We start from the raw sequence: 8,001 nt of genomic DNA on the forward strand, positions 1-8,001 counted from the left end.
AAGTCTGAGGCAAACACACACACACACACACACACACACACACACACACACACACACACACACACACACACACCAAAAAGACAAAGTCTGAGGCAAACACACACACACACACACACACCCCAAAAAGACAAAACACACACAGAAACAGGAGACATGGCTTCAGCACCATGGACAGCGGACCCATGACGCCTTGCCTATTGGAGTCATTGCTACCAGGGATGAGAGCTGAGATATCAGAGCTGCCCAAAAAATCTACAGCATTTATTCCAGTGTTTAAGTTGGGGCACTTCCAACATGAGCAAGTATTTTCCTTGGTTATGGCACGAAGCATCAGCCTTCTTCACTGAGAGGATACACAACTTACATCTATTAAAATCTGCTTCTGTGATCACCTTTACAGTAAAGCCCTGAGGCATTTGTTAAAATAGAAATGATTCTGCCATTGACACAGGAACTGAAATAATCAAAACTGATACACAGAATCCAAGTTTGAATGGCTAGATTGGTTCAAGAAGCTCATGAGACTTTTTCAAATTTATAAATGCAGCATGCTCTCAGCCTCCCTCAGAACAATAAAGGATACCCTCTTCAAAACAGCTAACAAAATGTACCCATGTGTTGAATTTTTTTCTCATAAATAGCTAAAAATGTAAACATAAAAAGGAATTTTCCCCCACCGTGAGTGTTATAAAGATATCTGGGAAAGTGATGTTTTGAGGTCCGATATCACCACTAATCAGCAGCACCTGTGGCAATACCAGACAAAAAGCCCTCAATTCTAGATAGTGCCCTTTTTTTTCAGTTATAAAGACCCCATTTACCATCAAAACTTTTTCAAAACCGTATATTAAGTATCAACTAAGAAAATACGTGAAGCTATGTAAGTTCTAAAACATTCGTAATGAACTTGCACTGTATAAACAACAGCATCTACGTACAAGTGAAAAAAATTATACTGCTCGAAAGTGAAAGACATCAGTTAGTCAGTCACTGCACTTGTGTTTAAAGGCCCCATGTTTTCTGACAGATCTCCAAGTCTGAAAACACCAGAGCTACTTCAGCTTTTCTCATGTGAGAATCAATGGCCCCATTGATTCTCAAGATCTGACAAGGTCTTTTCAGATCTTATCAATGATCCCTCCAGAGTGCCACTGTTCTACAAACACCCCATTTTGGGCCAAAATAGGTATCTCTGACATGCTTTAAGATGATGAATTGTTCTTGAATATGAGGAGACTGGGAGTTACTTCTTTTAAATAGGAAAGCACTCTTGCACATTCCTTTGAGATTCACATCTGAGAAAAGTCCAAAGAAAAGAAAAAGGGCAACAGTTTGCCCCTGAAAGGGAGTTCAATTTCAGAGGGATGTGTGAGGGCCTGTGCCAGAGAAATATTTTTGAAACAAGGACTCTGTAAGTTACCCAGTGAAATCTCCAAAGGCCTCTCCGCAAGGCCCTGCTGCCCAATATCCCTTCCGGTGAATCCCACTCTACAAACGCTCATCAACCGGGAGCACTACTGGCTCACTGGTGGGCTAACGAGACCTGCAAATCCAGGCTGCCTTGAAGGACGGTGGAAGATAACCAACGCTTGGCCACGAGATTTAGGACCTGACTTTTGGTTAACTTTCAGATTTCTTACGCCAGAAACAAAATTCAGAGTAGGGGGGAAATGGAAAACATGACCACGCAAAAAGAAAAAATAAACTCTTTCATGAAACAAGACTTCCAACTAGAACACGTGTGGGAACAATAAGAAACACGTTCTAAGCACCCCCCAGAATTAAAACAAACCACAGCGACCGACAAGAGGGACCTGCACGCGCCCCAGCGCCCGCGCGCGGCTCTCTGCAGGGTCAGCGAGGGGCGAGGCCGCGCTCTCCCCACGGCCGTCCAGGGGGAGGGGGCCCCGCGCCCCGCGCCGCCGCCCTCCAGTCCTCCGCGGCCGCTCCGGGGGGTTCCCAGACCTCTTCTCCATCAGGAGGAGAAATTTGTGCCGTTTTGAAACTGAAGCCTCAAGACGTCCAGACGTTTTCTGACCGGGGGCCGAGGCGCTCTCGGCTTCCCGCGGCAACTTCCGAATTTGGGGAGGGGGCGGAGGCGGGGGGCCCGGCCTGACGACCGCACCTTGAGGGAGCGCGAGTCCACTCGCTGTCCCGGGCCGCCGCAGGCGCCAGCGGCGGTCGGGGACAGCGCGACCCAGCCCGGGACCCCCTCCCGCCCCGGCTCGGGCGAAGTTTGCCGCGGTCCCGGGCCGCCCCGTCACTCGGCCTCCGTCGGGCGCCCGACCCCGACCCCGCCCGCCACCGCTCACTCACCTGCCCTGCGCCGAATGGCGAGATTGTGGGCCGGCGGGGACAGGCCGGGCGGCCCGGGCGGGGTCAGGGCGAGGCAGGCGGCGAGGCGGCGGTGGATCCTAAGTCGGTCGAGGCGGCGGCGACCGCGGCTGAGGCGACTGAGGCGGCGGTCGCGGCTACAGGCGCTCCAGCCCGAGCGTTGCGCGCGGCGCGGGCCCGCCCCTCTGCGCCACTGACCAATCTCGCGCCGCGCGCACCGCCGGCCCCGCCCCCGCCTAAGGGCAGGCTCGCGAAAGCGGGCGCCGCGGGCCAATCAAACGGCGGAACATCGACCGGCGAGGCCAATCAGAGACGGGGAAGTTCTCTGGAAAAAGCCAACTCCAGTCAAAGGGGCGGGGGCGGGGCTGCGGGGGAGCGGGGGGAACCAGGCCCAGTGACGCGCGGGGGCGGGGCCGACGATTGGGAGGGGAGGAGACGGGGCCTCGAAAGGGCTGGTTACTCGTCGTGGGCGGGGCATTTAGTGGGCGGGTCAAGAATCGGGGCGGAGCCCTAATGAAGTGAGGCGGGGCGGGGACCGGCAGTGGGCGGGGAGGGGCGGGTCATCATTTGGGGTGGGGCAGCGGTGGGGCAGGGGCGGGGCTAAGCTCGGGAAGCCCGGCCGGGGCGAGGCCTAAGATGGGGCGGTTGGAAGACGGGCAAGAGCAGTGAGCGGGGCTCAGGGTTGGGGAATTCAGGCCCTTGACTGGCGGGGCCAAGGCTGGGGGTTGGGTCTGTGTTGGGCGGGGCCGCGGATGTCTTGTGGAGGGCGGGGACTTGGTGGGCGGGGCAGCTCCTGGTGGGCGGGGCGGGCCCATTGTGGGTGAACGACGGATGGGCGGGGCGGGCCCGTGATGGGCGGGGCGGGCCTGTGGTGAGTTGGGCCTTGGTTGGTCAGGGCGGATCTGTGGTGGGCGGGGACTTGGGTGGGGCGGCCCCTTGGTGGGCGGGGCGTCCCGACTGGGACAGGACGGGACGGGACGGGACGGGACCGGACGGGACCGAGTGGAGGCTGAACTCTGGGGCCAGCCCGCGGCCCCGAGGGCCCCTGGGTGGCACCCGCTTCCTGTTCTCTGCGGGTTTCGTGCCGGCCCCGAGGCTAGGGCCACAGCGTCCGGCGGGCAGGGGCCCCGAGCTACCAGGGAAGGGTGGGTCCTCCCCGGCGGGGCCCAGGAGCCGCCCGCCCTGCGCTGGTCCCGGGCCCAGTCCCCTCCGCCCGCCCGCCTGGCGTCTCGCGTGCCCTGGCCTGGGGCGGGGCGTTCGGGGCCCCGCGGGCTGCAGGGCGAGGCCGCCCTTCCCCGGGGCTGGCTCCGGGCCGTTCTGCTCCGCGCGGTTTTCCGCGTCCTTCCCTGGCTCGCAGTGCGTCCTTGCCGGAGCGTTTCTTCCGCGGCGCTGAGCCCCAGCGAGGGCGCTGCTCGACCCATCTCAGTCGCCGCGCCTGGGTCCTGCTTCCCCTGGACCCTCGCCGGGTTGGGAGGCGCCTCCGGGTGTCTGTGGGGACCGGGGAGGGGTGCGGGAGGAGGGTGGGACGGCAGCAGGGGGCCCTGAGCGGGAGAAAAGTCCTCGGACACCCCAGGGACCCTGCGGCTCGCCTCGGACCGTTCTCCACAGACAGGAATCACGCCCCAAAGCCCGGGGCCCGCCCTCCTCCCGCCTCCCGCGCGCGCCAGGTCCAGCCGGGCCACCGGGATGTCCTCCTGAGGCGGTGTCACAGACCCCCCGGGCGCCCCCGAGCCGGCGCGCAGACAGGGTTTCGCATGGACAGAACCCACCCGGGGAACGTTCTGGGCCGTCCACGCCACGCGCAGGGCGGCCGTCTGCTGGGGTTGGAGGTGGGTCCGGAAGAGAGGTGTCCTTTTGTCTCCAAATGTCGCTTCTGTCATTTAAAGGCAACCTTAAAATAGAAAAAAAAAAATTGCCTGGGCTGGCGTGAGCGTCCTCGAGCTACAAAGGCTGAGTCCGCAGAGAAGGGAGGTCGGGGCCACACCCCACTCGGGAATGAGGACTCCCTGCGGGCGAGTGTGGAGCGGAGTGGGGGGCGCACTTGGCGAGTCCGTGCTTTGGACGGGCCTGGCCGTTCGGGGGGAAGGAGGATGAAGGAGGGGAGGGAGGCCGCTGTGGCCAGGATCTTGCTGGAAATTAACTGGAAGGGATGGTGGGGCAGGGCACCGTGGCTCACGCCTTAATCCCAGCACTTTGGGAGGCTAAGGCAGGAGGATCGCTTGAGCCCAGTAGAGACCTGCCTGGGAAAAATCGTGAGACTGTGTCTCTGTTTTTAAAAACGGAGGAGGAGGGATAGGTCCCAGAGGACCTGGGCCGGAGGGAGGCCCATAGCCCGGGGCTGCCTCAGCCCCACCTTGACTCTGCGGGCAAAGGCCCAGGGACGCCGTGCTGGAGGCTGGAGCTGGCACGGGGCTCTGGGCAGAGCGCCGTCAGTGCCCCCAGATTACAGGCTGCCAGCCTCCCACGTCGCGGTCCTCTGCGGGAGCCCGCGGCCTCAGCTGCCTTCCCCACCGGCTGAAAGACACAGTTAGTCATTAGGAAAGTAATGATAGTATTTTCGGGGCAGCGTGTTGGACCCTAACAACTTTCTGTTATTTCCAGTTCCTGCCAACCCTGTGAAGAAAAAAGCAGCTCATCTCTCACGGCCCCGCCCCTTGACACGCAAGCTGATCAGGCCTTGTTCTGGGCTCTCTGGGAGCCTGGGGGCAGCCCCGCCCCAGGCCGCAGCAGCGGGGCCTCCCCTCCTGGTGCCCGGCCTCCAGGTCCAGAGCTTCCTGCCTTCCTGAGCTCAGGGTGCAGTGTCGGGGTGCTGGTCCTGGCAGAAGTGCAACCAGGGGCCAACATTATAAATAACTCCAGGGCGTCTTGTTGTGGGTATGGAAATCGGGGAGGGAGGTTAAAATCTGCTTGGAATGATGTCAGATCCAGCCCCAGGAAATCTCCAAGCACCCAGTCTTGTCACCGGCTGGGACATCTGCAGGGGTAGGGGGCGGGAGCCTTCTGTGGCTCCACTTTAGATGGCTAGAGTGCGAGGGAAAAACAGTCACACACAGAAAGCAGTCACAGTGGTAATTAACGTCAAAACCCTGCGTGATGTTTAGGCCTCCACCGGAGCCCTGGCGAGGCTGAGCCCTTCCACACACCACCAGCACTTCCAGCTGCAGGCCTCCTTACCCCTGCTGTGGAGGGATGTTGGGAGTCTGGGCAGAGTCTGTGGCCTCTGTGGCCTTCAGCAGGACTGCACCCCAGGCTGAGCCTCTCCTCAGAGAATTCACATTGCCGTAGACCAACCTTACCTCAGCGTACAACTCTAGAACACATGTTACCTCTTTGCTCTCATATCCTCTTCACAAAGCACAGGGGCAGAAGTCCCTCTTCCAAGGGACCGGCAGTGCCCTGCCCCTGCCTCCCCAGGCTTCTGCCCTGCACAAGGACTGCTGCCAACCCCCACCAAAAGCTGCTGGTGGGAGGGTGGGGCTGGCTCAGCTGAGCTCACAGAGCATTCTCTGATAGCCAAAGCGCTGGACTGGAAATCAGAGACCGAGAAGCCAGTCCCTGTGCCAGCTGCCCCTGCCCCGGGTAGGGAAATACAGAAACTAAAAATACTTCCTACTTCCACTTCCTCCTTTTTATATCAGCCTCATCATAAATGCACCTGACCTAACTCACCTGGTGCTGTGGTGTTTGTACTTTGATTAGGTGGAGCAGCTCAGGGGTCTCCTCATGCCCTCTCCCCTGTCCTCCTGCTGAAGAGGCAGCGCCCACATGCAGCACTGCCTAATCAGCCCCTGGCCCTGGGCCTGGGACACCTGCAGAGAGACAGCAACCCATGACCAGCAGCAGGCTTGTGACCCCCCAGCTTGGGTGATGGTGACACCCAGAACAGGGCACTTCCTGGAAATGTGCTCTGGAGAGGAATGGGCATGGGGGGGGCATCAGACAGGCAGAGAGAGGATTCCGGCATAGGTGGGGCTGCAGCTGCCGCGCCTCTTCGGGACTGGTGAGTAACCCTTACCCTGTGCCCCCAGCTGCCCCAAATTCCAGGCTTTTCCCAGAAGCACACTCTGCACTGCATCTGTGTCCCGGGCACTCCCTCAGCCTCCAGCCCCCTTCCCCTTCCCCAGCACAGAGGGGACACAGGATGGGGAGCACCTCTGCAGATGTGAGGGGCTGGCAATGACACCTGTCCCTATCATAGGCACAAAAAGTTATCAGTATTGGTAAGTTGGATACAAGCCATGCACAGAAGCAGATGGCTCTGCCCCAAAGGGTAAAACATCCTAGGAGTGAATTGGAGTCCCACATAGAGCAGCTCATTGGCTTCTCTGGCCGCATGCCCTGGTTTTAGCAGAAAATAATCGCAGGGGAATATTTGGCTGTGGAGAAGCGCCCAGAGCTCCCCCATCTGCCCTCATCATCCCTAATGGACGAGGGGTAGGTCCCGTGTCCTCTCAGCCCTTCCTGCTAAGAAGCAGATGAATCCTTAGCCTGCCCCTCAGACTGGCACCTCTGCAACTCGGACAGACATCTCAGGCCCTGCAGTTCCTGAGTCACTGCCGGCAGAGAGAGAGATGGAGACACAGAAAAGAGACAGAGAGGGAGAGGAGGGCTCCTGCTGCCGGCCTGGTTCTCCCGGGGGGCCCTCAGCCCTGGGGAGCAGCCTTCCTTTGCCCTGGGCCCCTCCCCAACTGCACGCAGAGCTCCCCATGTCATCTTTTTTATATACACAAGGTTTCTCATATTTTGCAGAGAGAAGAAATGTACACACCTCACATATGAACCAGAAGCATCACGGGTCATCCAGACCTTCCTTTTATTTTAGGAAGACTTTCAGCTCAGAGCAGCCAGAACTCCACCCCTTCTGTGTGTGCCTCAACGGGCACCATTAAGACTCTAAAATTAGAACGACTCTTTGTTTTGGGGCAGAGCCACCACGTCACTCCCACCCTCCCTCCAACCTCTGCTGGGTTCTCAGGAAGAAGAGACTGGAGGGGAAACGCAACGCTTCCAAATCCCACAAGGAAAGCCCACCAGCTGCCGGGCAGACCAGCACGGGTGGGGCGCGCTGCCGACACCCTCGCCTTGCCTACCGACAAGTAACACTGTAAGACTGACTTTTATATCCATCTGCTGCTTTTTATCAGGGCCACCTGAAACCTCTCTCTTGACATCAGTGATCCGCTGTAATATTTGTAGAGATGGATTTAAACACGTGGAACTGTTCAGCAGAATATTCCTGTAAGAGAAAGAGGGCAGTGGAACAGGGTGAGGCCAGCTCCCAAGCCTTTATTTACTTGGGACCCCAAGTTTCTTAGTGTCCCACCTCTGTCACGGTTCAGCAAGCGCCTGCCTTCCTACTTCACTGGACTGGAAAATAGATACACATGCATTTAGTCTCCTTGCAACCAAAGATCTCTGATGAGTATTTTATGGTGAAAGTTCAAGAATGTAGATCGAGAGAAATACACTATTAAAATGTAAATTAAGGGGGCAAAACCCCCCACTGTAGCAGGGGTCACAAACGGGAGCATAGGAACTGAGTCTGGTTTACCGAGGGTTCTTTTTAGCCCCCTCTCTCCCAATTCCCCACCCCCAGCCCTGTGCCCTGGACCACCCAGGACTAGGCTAGTGTCTGCGTTTATGGTACCTAGGGAGCTTAGGAGTTTG

General features: G+C 58.4%; 1 protein-coding gene across 4 annotated transcripts in view; it reads right to left on the minus strand.

Moving 5' to 3' along the window:
* Nucleotides 1-2,537, minus strand: part of PCBP3 (poly(rC) binding protein 3) — a 295,105-nt gene extending 292,568 nt beyond the window's left edge. For 2 of the 4 annotated variants that reach the window (XM_037742006.1, XM_017538508.2), the window contains exon 1: nt 2,317-2,537. The gene's annotated coding sequence lies outside the window, so the exon portion shown is untranslated. The remainder of the gene's footprint in view (nt 1-2,316) is intronic. The other 2 variants (XM_037742007.1, XM_017538509.2) reach the window with 2 other exon arrangements.
* Between the last annotated feature and the right edge of the window lie 5,464 nt (nt 2,538-8,001).

Source organism: Cebus imitator, unplaced genomic scaffold, assembly GCF_001604975.1.
Source record: "Cebus imitator isolate Cc_AM_T3 unplaced genomic scaffold, Cebus_imitator-1.0 Scaffold112, whole genome shotgun sequence".
In the NCBI taxonomy this organism is placed as follows: domain Eukaryota; kingdom Metazoa; phylum Chordata; class Mammalia; order Primates; family Cebidae; genus Cebus; species Cebus imitator.